General features: G+C 41.4%; 1 non-coding gene across 1 annotated transcript; it reads right to left on the reverse strand.

Moving 5' to 3' along the window:
* Positions 1-1083: 1083 nt before the first annotated feature.
* Positions 1084-1155, reverse strand: Trnah-gug (transfer RNA histidin (anticodon GUG)). Its single transcript has one exon. It is a non-coding gene; the product is annotated as a tRNA-His (tRNA).
* Between the last annotated feature and the right edge of the window lie 13955 nt (positions 1156-15110).

Raw genomic sequence — 15110 nt, forward strand, 5'->3', positions numbered from 1 at the left:
CTCGTCGAAATCAGGGTCACTTTGGATAATGAGGATGAAATCATCTTCCAAAACCTTCACGCACCGTTCGGTAGTGATCGTGCCGTCAAGGTATTTCGCACCGATTATTCCATGACTGGACATTGCACACTACACAGTGATCCGTTGAGGGTAAAAAGACTTCTCGATCGCGAAATGCGGTTTCTCAGTTCCCCAAATGCGCTAATTTTGCTGATTGAGTAAACCCATTCAAAAGAAAGTGGGCTTCGTCGCAAAAGCAAACCATACAGCGCATACTAATTCCCGTCATGTCTCGCGACCAACCGTGCAGTTTGAACGTCCTAATGCAAACCGTTCAGAAGTTACGACGATTTTATTTCATGTAGTTCAGTAATTGTTACACTGTAACATGTTTCCTTTGGGCAGTACGTAAAGTTACAGTCTCAGTGAAAACATGTTTTTATTTAAAGTTACCGATCCGTTAAAAAAAGTCTTAGTAGGCCTTCGTAATCTCACAGGAAATTGATATATTCTCCAAACCTTATTAGAAAATAAGACTTTTATCCATTGTGGATGTGGAGCACTGCGACTGTGGTGTGAACAGGTTTTCAGAAATTACTGCAACCAGTCGCCTTTTATGTAGATGTATTTTATTTAACCATGACCGGTTTCGAGCTGCCTAGCAACTCATCATCAGATGGTGTATACATTTAGTGCTTTTTTGTACCCATTGTGTGGGTGGTTGAGTATCTGTGGCTAGACAGAAACGAGAACAAATAATCGCTACATGTGGTACAGTAACACGAAATATTTACAGCATAATTTATGTTTAACGTATAAGAGCAAATAATCACTACATGTGGTACAGTTACATGAAATATTTACAGTTTAATTTACGTTTTGAGGTGTTACTTACAAATAAATCTTTTTGCAGGTATATATATCTCTTTTAGGACGTATTTTTGAAACCATCTTATTAGAAAATATTTTGTCCTTTTGCCGTGACCAGGATTCGAACCTGGGTTCTTGCGGCCACAACGCAATGTCCTAACCACTAGACTATTATTAGAAAATAGACTATTATTAGAAAATATTTTGTCCTTTTGCCGTGACCAGGATTCGAACCTGGGTTCTTGCGGCCACAACGCAATGTCCTAACCACTAGACTATCACGGCTGACGGAGGGAATCGGCCAGAGCAGTGAACTTACTTTCCCTTCCCGGGGGCCGCTGGCTACGTCATCGGATTCCGCATAGCGGCGTCACGACGGCTACCTTGCGCCATCCGCGTGCAAATCAGAACTCCTTTACGGTTACTTGCACCTCAGTATAGACTTATCTCCCTAAACGCAAAGCTTGTGACCTTGGGTTCTGGTAGTCTTACTCGTAAATGACCCCCACAAGCAAGCTAACAGACACGTTTGCGTGTTTGCTTTTCATCAATGTAAGAAATATTTCGGCATGCTACAAAATATACTTACTTCTTCGAGTTATAGGAAACTGTTTATTCAATAGGCGTAATGAAATACCACAACACACAGTGTGTCACCGAGGTGGAAACGAAAAAAACACAATGATGACTTTCATTTGCTCCCAGCAAGCCCTTCGTGACGTGTACGTTGGGTGCATTAATTGCTAATTTCGCATTGGAAAAGGATCTTCTTTCCACTAGAGATATTTTATTTCGATGTATAAGGTAGTATGAAGAATGGAAAAGAAAATTGAGGCTGCGTTAGATGACGATCAGTTTGGCATTAGGAAAGATAAAGGCACTAGAGAGGCAACTGTGACGTTGCGGTTGGTAATGGAAACAAGACTAAAGAAAAAGTAAGAAACGTGCATAGGATTTGTCGACCTGGAAAAATGTGAAATGGTGCAAGATGTTTGAAATTCTTACAAAAGAGGGGTAAGCTTTAGGGAGAGATGGGTAATATACAATATGTTAAAGAGCCAAGACAGAATAATAAGAGTGGACGACCAAGAACAAAGTGCTTGGATTAAAAGGGTGTAAGACAGGGAAGTAGATTTTCGCTCCTATTGTTCAGTCTGTACACCGAAGAAGCAATGATGGAAATAAAAAAGAAAGGTTCAGGAGTGGAATTAAAATTCAAGGGGAAAGGATATCAACGATACGATTAGCTGATGATATTGCCATCCTGAGTGAAAGTGAAGAAGAAGTACATGATCTGCTGAATGAAATGAACAGTCTAATGAATATAGAATATGGATTGAGAGTAAATCGAACAAAGACGAAAGTTATGAGAACAGCGTGAAATCAGGACTGATGCTCACGAAGTAGATAAAGTTAAGGGATTCTACTACCTAGGTAGCAAAATAACCAGTGACGGATGGAGGAAGGAGGACATCAAAAGCGGACTAGCACCGGCAAAAAGGGCATTCCTGGCCAAGAGAAGTCTACTAGTATCAAACATAGGCCTCAATTTGAGGAAGAAATTTCTGCGAGTATATGTTTCGAGCATAGCATCGTATGGCAGTGAGACATGGACTGTGGGAAAACCGGAACGGAAGAGAATCAAAGCATTTGAGATGTGGTGCTACAGACGAATGTTGAAAATTAGGTGGACTGATAAGGAAGGAATGAGGAGGTTCTGCGCAGAATCGGAGAGGAAGGAATATGTGGAAAGCACTGACAAGAAGAAGGGACAGGATTATAGGACATATGTTAAGAAATCAGCGAATGACTTACTTGTTACTCGAGGGAGCTGTAGAGGGCAAAAACTGTAGAGAAAGACAGAGATTGGAAAACATACAGCAAATAATTGAGGACGAAGGTTGCAAGCGCTACCTTGGCATGAAGACATTGTCACAGCAGAGGAATTCGTGGAGGGCCGCATCAAACCAGTCAACAGATGACTCAAAGAAGAAAAAAACCAAACAGTATTACGCTCGATACTCCTGGTTTACAGTACCAAACTTTTTAAAACACTTGAATGCATATGAGGGATTACATAGTCTAAAAGCTCTACAGCTTATGGCACATTAAAAAGATAACGTTTGGGCAAGCTGTTCAAATGAAAACATAGCCAGAGTTTATATAACCACACACAACAGCACAATCAGCACTAAACTATTTGTTTTTATTATAACCAGATATGTGCGACAGCGAACTTTAGCGTCCTGTTGTGTCTGTCTTACCTCTCGTTCTCACTACTGCGCCGGCAGATGAAGTAGTGGTGTCCTGTCGAAACTAGTGCCCAGAAATATCAGAGCAGAGGCCACCTAATCCCCCTGTTGGCAGCTAGAGGAGCCGAGGGCATTCACGTGATGTACTGATGAAGGGGTCTGGAGACGCTCGAACAAGAATTGTAATATCAAAATTTTAACACTCGGAAATTATCACAGTTTATTTTGCCTTCTGTTAGATGTATTCACAAAATTTTTTGTTACTATCGTATCTTCAGCAACTACAATGGAAAACACAAAAACCTAATTACAAAGACGAAATTTAAAAATCTTTTCTCTTTTACTGGGTTAAGCATACTTCAAATAAAATAAAATATGTCCTATATCCATGGCTCAACATATGGTTAAGTATAATCTACATATGGCTTGGTTCAAATGACTCTGAGCAGTATGCGACTTAACTTCTGAGGTCATCAGTCACCTAGAACTTAGAACTAATTAAACCTAACTAACCTAAGGACATCACACACATCCAAGCCAGAGGCAGGATTCGAACCTGCGACCGTAGCGGTCGCTCGGTTCCAGACTGTAGCGCCTAGAACCGCATGACCACTCCATCCAGCTAATCTACATAACCCTAGGTTGTATTGTATTGTATTGTATGTTAACGGGGGCCTAGAAACGACGGAGTGCCTCCGTCCCCGCCGCAGCCGCAGTGGTCTACAACCCCACGACGACTACCGCAGTCCACTTCACCCTTCCTATGCCCCACACCGAACCACTCTTTCAGGGTTATTGTGCGGTTCGGCACCCGGTACTGGTGCGATCGTAACAGGGATAAATTCCAGATACAGTAAAGTTGACAGACATATCAAGTGTCCACCAAATAGTGACAATCAGACTAACGTACTTGCGTATACGGTGTCACAGCGCAAGAACCTAAGGCGTTGGATGCGTCTTCAAACGTACGGGGGCTATTCGGAAAGTAAGGTCAGATCGGCCACGAAATGGAAATCACTGTGAAAATCCACTGACGCTTTGCCCATATGTGTGGAGCAGTGTCTCTAGTGTGGCCGTCAATCGCGTCACGTCGCTCTTTTCAGTTCTGAGGGCACCGCGAGCACGTTAAGATGCCTCCCTCCAAGTATGAGAACTTGATGAGAGATTTCCCCTGATGTCATTCAGCCCACATAACATAACTGTCATCCTGTTCCTTCTGCGTTACAATTGTCGTCTGCACTCTGCAGGGGCAATGGAGATGCTGCTACAGCGTTTTCGGTGGGAAGTATTTAATCACCCATAATACAGCCCATGACGCGATTCCGCTGAGTTTCATCTCAGCTCACATATAGCGCTGGCTATGTAGACAACGTTTTGGCACGGATAACAAGCTGCAGATCAGCGTAGAGAACTGGCGGAAAGAACAGGAGGCTGCCTTCTATGACGAAGGTATAATCATCCATAATACAGCCCATGACTGGATCCCGCTAAGTTTCATCTCTGCTCACATATAGCGCTGGCTATGAAGACTGTGGTGTCACAGCCAGACACCACACTTGCTAGGTGGTAGCTTAAATCGGCCGCGGTCCATTAGTACATGTCGGACCCGCGTGTCGCCACTGTGTGATCGCAGACCGAGCGCCACCACACGGCAGGTCTCGAGAGACGTACGAGAACTCGCCCCAGTTGTACGACGACGTTGCTAGCGACTATACTGACGAAGCCTTTGCTCTCATTTGCCGAGAGACAGTTAGAATAGCCTTCAGCTAAGTTAATGGCTACGACTTAGCAAGGAGCCAATCGTCACAGTGCATGTATCTTACGAGTCTCATTTGTATAGTCAAGAGAGATGTACCAAAGGAAGCATTAAAAGTTAAGTATATTCCAAAGCTACGTATTTTCTTTATAGCAGTCATAACTTATCCTGTTCCAGACTTGACGCCAGTCGGCGTGTGTGTACGCTTGCCTTTCGGCTTCCTTCTCAGTGTGGCGTACCGAGCTTGTTACGCCACAACAGATTGACGACGAGGATTAAAGGATCGGGTTCTTTCTACTTGCTTTGCTCTGAATTATTTGTGTCATGGCTTCGCCACATTCTCCAGATGTACTGTCCGAATTTTATCGCTTGCAGAATCAGCAGACGCAGGCGTTATTGGATGCCCTTCGACAGCTTGTCCAGGGTCAACGTGCGCTGCACCACGATGCGGCTGCCGCCGCTTCATCGCTACCGCAGCCACACCAAGCAGTTGCACCATCCTTCCGTCATTTTGATTCAACCCAAGAGTCGTGGACTGAATGGTCCCGACAATTTGGATTCCATCTAGCCGCCTACAGAATTCAAGGTAATGAGCGGCAGCCGTTTTTGCTTTCTTGTGTCGGTGTGTCCACCTACCGTGTGATAGTGAAATTGTTTCCCCGACGCGACGTAGCAACTCTGTCCTATGAAGAAATTTTGTCTGCTTTAGATGCCTCTTTCAAAGAGTAGTTGCAAAAAGGTATACGTTCTTTCGTACCAAACGTACGGCCGGTCAGACTAATAGGGAGTGGGTTGCAACTTTGCAAGGTCTTACTAGGGATTGTGATATTCAATGTGAATGTGGACTTCCGTATTCAGATACTATGGTGCGTGATGCAATAGCACAGAACGTTTCTGATGTTCGCATACGGGAACAGATTTTGAAACTAGTTAATCCCTCCCTTCAACAAGTGATAGACATATTGGATAGGCAAGACACACTTGACTTTGCTCAGGAATCATTTGAAACTTCGCCAGCAGTGTGTCGCATTGACCGGCCCGCCGGGCGCGCAGCATGGGACGCTAAACGGCCCTCGCGCACGTCCACGCAGCTGCAGCCTAGCTCGCAAACACGTGTGCCGCGTAAGCATGCCAATGCAGTTCTAAAATCCTGCCCGCAGTGTGCAACTAGACATTCGCGTGACAATTGCCCGTCACGCCAAGCTATTTGCTTTTACTGTCATAAGAAAGGACATGTTCAAAGTGTTTGCCAGAAAAAGCTAAGATCAGACAATCAAAACCATTCCATGCCCTTTGCTTCGCGCCGGAATCGAACCAGGGACAATCAGGCTCGTGGACCTTCGCCCATAGACATTCATGTCGTTACTTCCACCCCGTCCAGTGCCACTTTATCTAACAGTGACTGTGTTCGTCCCACAAAAAGTGTGCGTCGACGTCGCCAGAAATCCCGTAAAGTCGCAAGTGCTTCTGTACCTGTATCAGTTCAAATTGCACGAGAAAATCGCTCTTGTCGTCAGCAGGACAATAAACTTTTTGTAGACTTAGACTTTGGAGGCACAGTGATACCATTCCAGCTCGATACCGGAGCTGCAGTTTCATTGCTCAATAAAGACACGTACAAACAACTGGGCAACCCTCTGTTGCGTGCCGCAAATGTTCAGCTCAATAGTTATTTAGGGCAGCAGATACCTGTGTTAGGACAGTGCAGCCTTCTTGCCACATACAAGGGACAAACAAAACTTGTGTCATTTTACGTTCTTCGTTCTTCTACGGCAGTGAACTTGTTTGGTTTAGATTTATTTCAGTTGTTTAACTTGTCCATAGTCAATCAGGTCCTCTCAGTGAATCAGACTGTGCCTACAGACAGTGTTTCTCGTCTATGTGAAGACTGCAGACATTTTTGCACCGGGCCTTGGTTGCGCTAAGAACTATGAAGCACATTTGGAACTCAAAGTGGACGCGCAACCGAAATTTTTCAGAGCGCGCAATGTTCCCCACGCATTGCGTGATGAGGTCGCGAGAACATTACATGGTTTAGAATCTCAAGGTGTAATTGAACGTGTGCAGGCTTCTCTCTGGGCCTCACCCTTAGTAATTTTGCCAAAACCTTCCGGAAAATTGAGACTTTGTGTGGACTTCAAGGCAACTGTGAATCCACAACTTGTGACTGCAACTTTTCCTTTGCCCCGCCCGGAAGATCTTTTTGATAAACTGTGTCGGGTAAATACTTTTCGAAATTGGACCTAGCAGATGCGTACTTGCAACTACCAGTGGACGAAGAATCCCAGCGCGTCTTGGTGGTTAACACGCATCTTGGATTGTACCGATTCAAAAGACTGCCATTCGGGTGTGCATCCGCCCCTGCATTGTTTCAGCAATATTTACAAACTGTTTGTGCGTCGGTCCCTACTGCTGCGAACTATCTGGACGATATTGTGATCTCCGGAAAGACAGAAGCCGAACATTTAGCCAACCTACGAACGTTATTTCAGGTCTTGCGACAAAATGGTCTTCGCTTGAGGAAGGACAAATGTGTGTTTTTTGTTCGTGACTTACCATATCTGGGCCATGTCATAAATGCACAAGGCATACATCCGAGTCCAGAGCACCTCCGTGCCATACAGGAGTTGCCTTCGCCACAGAATGTGAAGCAGCTACAGAGTGTGTTGGGAAAAATTAACTACTATGCCAGGTTTGTGCCGCGCGCTTCTTCCATTTCAGCTCCGCTTCATCGCTTACGCCGTAAAGGTGTTCCGTTCGACTGGACGACGGAATGCGAACGCGCCTTTCGCCGGTTGAAATCGGCGTTGCTTTCCAATACCTTGCATGGGTGCTTAATTAAATGAAAATGCAAATAATTTTAATTTTTTGCTTTAGCAGCTGTCTGTTCGGTTACGAAGTCTCGTAACGGTTGGCCCTGACTAGTATTATTACGCTATCTGACTGCAAAGAACAACAACAAAGAATGAAATGGAAATTTTCATTAACACAATTAATTAATTAAGTCCCCAGCAACTATAAAACCTACGAAACCAAAGCACAAGTGTAACTGTTCTGTGTGTGGAAGTATGACTCAACGTACGCATCTGGCACGGTTCTTCTTCAACAACACAAGAAATTTTAAATATCATTTATACTGAATTCATTAAAGAAAATAGAAATACCATAATTACTCAAGAAAACCAGATGGTTCAAATGGTTCAAATGGCTCTGAGCACTATGGGACTCAACTGCTGAGGTTATTAGTCCCCTAGAACTTAGAACTAGTTAAACCTAACTAACCTAAGGACATCACACACATCCATGCCCGAGGCAGGATTCGAACCTGCGACCGTAGCGGTCTCGCAGTTCCAGACTGCAGCGCCAGAACCACGCGGCCACTTCGGCCGGCTAAGAAAACCAGAATTACACTCTAATACAAGAACACAAGCCAGATGCTTTGTTGACTGAACCTGTAATGACGCATTATTCAGGACATTGAAATAATGAGAAAGAAAAGAAAAGTAGTTTGTTACCTTAACTTATATTGATGAAAAGCACTCTAGACATTACAATCTCTCCACACCGACTCGCTACTATCACATCTCAACAAGAACTTTTCAGTATCACATCTCAGCAAGCACTGCCTACTAGCTCATCTCAACAAACACTCCTCACTACGACATCTCAGCACTGACTACCACGAGCTCTCCCCAAGCACTGCCCACTACGACATCTCAATAATCACTGCCAGTGGAGGCGGCGGAACAATACTCTCTAGCGCGATCTCTGGTGCTGTGGCTCAGTGTAGCCACCTTTCATATGCCCTTCCTCCACGGACTAGAATTTGATGGTATTTTTGCCAGCATTGGTGGTGAAAATACCACCAAATTCGTCAAAAAAATACAGACAAAAATAAAAGATAATATTAATGCGTAAATATCATATAACTAGATAAAATTTTGGCTTTGCACTGACCTTTCAATAACCTAATATATAGAATACAGTAAGCAATACAAATTCTTTCATACATGTGACTTTACATAATAGTTTACACAAGTATTATGTGGTTAAACAGTTCAATCAATAGCGTCATCAATGACGAATATGTGCAGGTAAGAGTCTCATAACTTTTCACAAACAGTAATACACAAAAAAATCAGTTTATACAAATATTCACATAAACGCTTTCCATAGCTCAAGAATAAGCAATTGACAGTTCCAGCAGTAGCACCCAGCAATGGTCAACAGGTGCAAATACCAACAAGTGACATTTTTTCAGTAGAAACAGCCCATCAGTGGCACACAGTAATGTTGAATAGGTGCAGACACCAACAAGTAACACCATTTCAGTATAAGCAGTTCCATTAGTGGCACCAGCAATGTTGAGCAGGTGCACACAGCAACAGGTGACATCTTTTCAGTAGAAGCAGTCCATCAGTGGCACCCAGCAATGTTGAATAGGTGCAGACACCAACAAGTAACACCATTTCGGTAGAAGCAGTCCATCAGTGGCACCCAGCAATGTTGAGCAGGTGCAGACACCAACAGGTGACATCTTTTCAGTAGAAGCAGTCCATCAGTGGCACCCAGCAATGTTGAGCAGGTGCAGACACCAACAGGTGACATCTTTTCAGTAGAAGCAGTCCATCAGTGGCACCCAGCAATGTTGAGCAGGTGCAGACATCAACAAGTAACACCATTTCAGTATAAGCAGTTCCATTAGTGGCACCAGCAATGTTGAGCAGGTGCAGACACCAACAAGTAACACCATTTCAGTAGAAGCAGTCCATCAGTGGCACCCAGCAATGTTGAGCAGGTGCAGACAGCAACAAGTAACACCATTTCAGTAGAAGCAGTCGATCAGTGGCACCCAGCAATGTTGAGCAGGTGCAGACATCAACAAGTAACACCATTTCGGTAGAAGCAGTCCATCAGTGGCACCCAGTAATGTTGACCAGGTGCTGACCGCAGTCCATAAAATTCACTATCACTAATCACACTGTTCATCAGCAGAAATTAAACATGTCCTAGTGGCACCAATCATGTAGAAAAAGTGCAAATAACAGTTCATAATATTCGCTATCACTAATCACACAGTTCATCAGCAGAAATTAAACATGTCCAGGTGGCATCTACCATGTTGAAAAGTGCAGCACCATCACTAATCAGACAGTTCAGGCATGAACAATAGTTTGAATACACATACAATGCTTTTACACTAAACATACAAATCATAACAAACACACAAATGATATCAGATAATTGTCCTATTAACTATTACAATACACAAATACCAGTAAACCTATAATATTTATGGGTGTCAGTGCAAGCCACAACAAACAAGTAAAATAATATTTAGGAGATAGGTTGGTACCAATTTGGGATAGGAAAAGGAAAACACACAAAACACACTCACTCATCTTTCATCCACATTAGTGCTACTGTGTAATTGAATAGTGTTAACTGTGTAAATGCAATTCTGTCAAAATTTTATGTTCATCATGTGTATCAAGTAGTAGTGGCAGCAATGTATAACAGTCAATAATAGTTAGTCAACGTCATAGTCATCATGTCAAGACCAATGTTTGCCAAGCCAGATCAAAATGTACGGTTGCTGAACAACTGTCAGTGAGCCAAGATATGCAAATACTTCCTCTCTTCAAAAAAAGTATATACTGCTTAGTGATTTAACAAAGTGTGTGTGTAGACAATCTTCCTTCTACTTGAGTGTTCTAGTCTGCCATCTTTATCCTCCTTGTTCCATATAGACCAACAAAAAAAAAAAAATATGCTCCTCACTTACTTCACCTCTTATCCACCAAAACTCCAATAATCATCAGCATCACATAATCTCAATACTTCAATAATACCTCTTCAATACGTCGATCATCAATATCATTTACCTTACCTCTTGTCCACGAAAACTCCAATAATCAACAACTTCACATAATCTCAATACCTCAAACATACCTCTTCAATACGTCGATATATATAACCTCATTGCCAATATCATTTCACTTCCATAACAACTCTTTCCTCTAGTCAGTCTCCTCGAACAAGTGCAGACAAAATCCTAATGCAAACCTCAATTCATCATCTCATACAATCCGAAGACACAATGTCAACACACAACCTCTCGTGTAATCCATCTGATCCAAATCTGCTACTCATTATAAATTATTACATTTTGTTTACCTTGTCCATCATTAAATAAAAGAAATGCGTACATGACCTCTAACAGACTTAGTTCGAATAACTCTCAGTAATTAATTACGATTACGGAGTGTGAATGATCATAATATTTCACAGTGTGTACACCACTTCAAGAATCATGGCAGAAGCAAACATGTGGAGTATTTCTTGTGTCAAGTGTCACTTCCTATTTCAATTACTCACGAAAAATGCAGTGTAATAACTGTCAATGGTCTAAACCTAGTGTTGGTATGTCATGTCGTTATCTTCCTTCCTATTAGCATAAATTTATACAGCTTCCATAAAACCTCCATCTCATGTGACTTCTATGAAATTTCTTGTACTAATGTCGTTCGTAGCATTATAGCAGTTCATTTTCTTATCTTAAAAATATCAGGCACTGAGCGTAAGCAAAACATGCAATAGCGAGTAAATATACCAGTAGAGAACAGAATGTCAACAAGTGGATGCAACACAATCCCTACAACGAGGCTCTGTCAAGTGAACAATCTATAATTAATACCATATTGTGACCTAAACTCTATGTTTGTACACAGTATATCAGCATTTCTATATACCAACTTATAGTTATGACAACAAAACAGAAGTGTGTAAATATGCAATCCATACGCACAGCGGCAAACATATATCTTACGTAATAAACAAGTCATTAGCATCATTCAGCATAAGCAAATAAATGTTCATATGTAATCTTAATAAGTAAACATGAAGGCGCAAGCAGATAAATCACAAAGTGTAACCTACATACCTAACTACAGTCAGCACAATTAATCAGGTGACAATTATAATTTAAATAAATAAGCACAGCAGGCACATAATAGAAAAATGTGACATCAGTGAAAAAGCAGTGCAGCCAAGCGATGTGTAATATATACAAATAACAAGCCTGTTCATTAATCAATCATCGTCAAAATCAGTTAATGTGCGTAAGCACGTCGCTTCACAAGTAAATTCATAGAACACGAAATTTAGCACAAAGTATGAGTCACGTAATCGCAAGCAGCAAATTACGTCTAAAGTACGTACCTAAGTGGAAATATGTTACCTGAAAAATAAACTCAATTAATCGTTACCTTTTTTGTTTATTACTTTCTTCTTCGAAATGACATTCTTCCTGAAATTTTCTCAATAGCAAGTCGTCTTAACGTCGGACACGCACAGAATTTACCTAAAGGTCTTAAATATTTTACACAACCGTATCCTGAAAAATACTGAACGTTAATAACATAATTTATAAAGTCACCATAGCTTTATACAGAATTTATTCGGAGAATTTAGACTGTGTATTTGTTTACGTCTGTCAGTGCATTCGCACTGAGCGCTCGATCAGCTGTAGGCGCGTGACGTAGGAAGTAATTGTTTGCGGTCAACGACTGCCTTGTGCGGCGCGCAGACTGACTGTTGCTTTGAGTATCTGCCGCCGCCGGAACACGGCGCGGTATCCTTGTACTCTCCGCATGTTTACGTATAACTGTTGGTTTCTCAAAAGTATGTCATTCCACAAAAATTTTTACGTTCGATATATGATGTATTCCCTTAGAGCGCCGAGATTTAAGAGTTTCTACTTCCACAGTATTATCATGTATAATTTTGCGAATCCTATATGGACCGTTATAAAGCAGAAAAAATTTGCGACACAAGCCATTTCCTTTATGAGACAAACGATGAGACTTAATTAACACCTTCTGACCAACTGACAAGATTTTTAAACGACCAGGACGTTTAGCTGATTTCTCTCTTCTAGCAGCCGCAGATGCAATATTTTGTAGAGCCAGGTTGACAACTTCAGAATGCCGCAGTTTCCGTGAAGGCGGAAAAGGAACGATTTCAGAAATGCGATTTGTTGGTACTTTATTTTTTAATATCAATAGAGGCGGTAAAGAAGTTGAGTCATTAGGAAGTTCATTCAGAATGTTTTGAAAAATATGAAGATACTGATCCCAAGTTCTGTGATTCTGATAACAATAAAGACGGCACAATTTATTGATTTCCTTCATCCATCTTTCTGAAGCGTTAGATTGAGGGTGAAAAAGTGAAATGAAGATTGGTTTAATTTTACGACGCCGTAGAGTACGAAGCCAAATTTTAGAGCGAAACTGTGATCCATTATCTGATATAACCTTATCAACATGACCCACTTCTTTAAGAAAATGTTTGATGAAAGCATTAGATATTGAACGAGCTGTTGCTTTGCGTAACGGTGTAAAACACACATATTTTGATGTCAATTCCACTGCTACAAAAATGTACGCAAAACCATTAGTAGATCGAACCACGGGACCGAACAAATCAACTGCAGCCATCTCCTTTAATTTCGCTGGAATGATAGGAAACAACGGTGCTCTGTGAGAAATTGTTGGCGGCTTAGCCTTTTGACATAATTTGCATTTGGCAAGAACAGATCGAATACGTTTTTCCATATTACTGAAGTAGCAATTTTCTCGTAATTTATGAAAGCATTTTCTGGGACCAAAGTGCGCATAACTAAAATGTGTGTACCAAATCAATTTATTGACCCACTCATCAGGTATACAAACTAACCAAACAGAGTTTTCGACCGATTTTCGTTTGAAAAGAATATCATTGCGAACTAAATAATACTGTCTGATCGCTACGCTTTCCTTTCTCCTCCACTTCTCCTTAATGTCCTTCCAGATTGGATCCTTATTTTGCTCCTTAGCGATGTCCTGGAGCGAAGATGAAATAAAGTTCTCAAACGCAACACCTTGAATGTACATCAAACAATAATGGTTTTCTTTGCAGTCCTCTTCAGCACTTTGTTTCAAACCCATAGGTGCACGTGATAAAGCATCAGCAACAATATTTGAAGATCCCTGTATGTAAACAATACTAAAATCAAATTCCTGTAGATACAGCGCCCATCGTGACAATCTGCCATGAGTTAATTTTGTCGACATAAGAAATTCCAAAGCTCGATGATCAGTGTAAACCTTAGTACGTCTACCAAACAAAAATGTGCGAAATTTTGTGAAAGCCCAAACAACAGCCAAAGCTTCAAGTTCCGTAATCGAATAATTCTTTTCGGATTTAGAGAGAACACGACTTCCAAATGCAATAGTCTTCTGTACTACAACGCCGTTTTCTTCTATCTCTTGAAATAAATGTGCACCTAGGCCTTTGTATGATGAGTCCGTCGCCAAACAAAAATCTTTAGATAAATCCGGATGTGAAAGAAGTGGAGCAGCAACTAAAGCGTCACGAAGTTGTTCAAATTCTGATTGAGCTTCCTCATCCCAACACCAATTAGAATTCTTTCCAGATAGTTCACATAAACGAGGTGTGGCCAAATTGTCCAATCTAACAAAGCGTCTAAGAAAATTACAGACACCAAGGAAACTACGAACATCACGTTTTGTGGTAGGAACAGCATAATTACGAATAGCGTCTAGTTTTTCTGGATCAGGAAGAATACCTTCTGTAGAAATAATGTGACCGAGAAATTTCACCTGAGAACGACCAAATTCAGATTTTTCCAAGTTCACTGTCATGCCAACTCGTGCAAAAATACGTAATAATGAATCCAAAATTTTGTTGTGCTCACTCCAAGAACGTTTAGCAATAAGAATATCGTCAACATATGAAGTAATATTGTCACGAAGATAAACAGGTAAAATTTCATTTAAGCTACGAATGAATGCTGCTGAAGATACAGTAAGTCCAAACGGTAATTTCCGAAACTGGTAACAGTTACCAAAGGCTAAAAAGGCAGTATATTTTCTACAATCAGGGTGGAGTTCTATTTGCCAAAAACTTGCGCGCATATCAATAGTGGATAAAACTTTAATTCCATGGGAATGTTGAAGAAGTTCATCTAAATTTTGTGGACGGTCAGTTTCAGGAATAATAATATTATTTATCTGTCTGGAATCCAGAACCAAACGAATTGACCCATCCTTTTTAAGAACAACGTGTAATGGGCTGGTATAAGGGCTGACTGCTGGCTCAATAATGCCCTGATCTAACATGTATTGAAGTTCATTCTTAACATTGTCTCTGTAAGCCAAAGGAATAGCGTA

The sequence above is a fragment of the Schistocerca nitens genome, chromosome 2 (assembly GCF_023898315.1).
Source record: "Schistocerca nitens isolate TAMUIC-IGC-003100 chromosome 2, iqSchNite1.1, whole genome shotgun sequence".
Lineage (NCBI taxonomy): Eukaryota > Metazoa > Arthropoda > Insecta > Orthoptera > Acrididae > Schistocerca > Schistocerca nitens.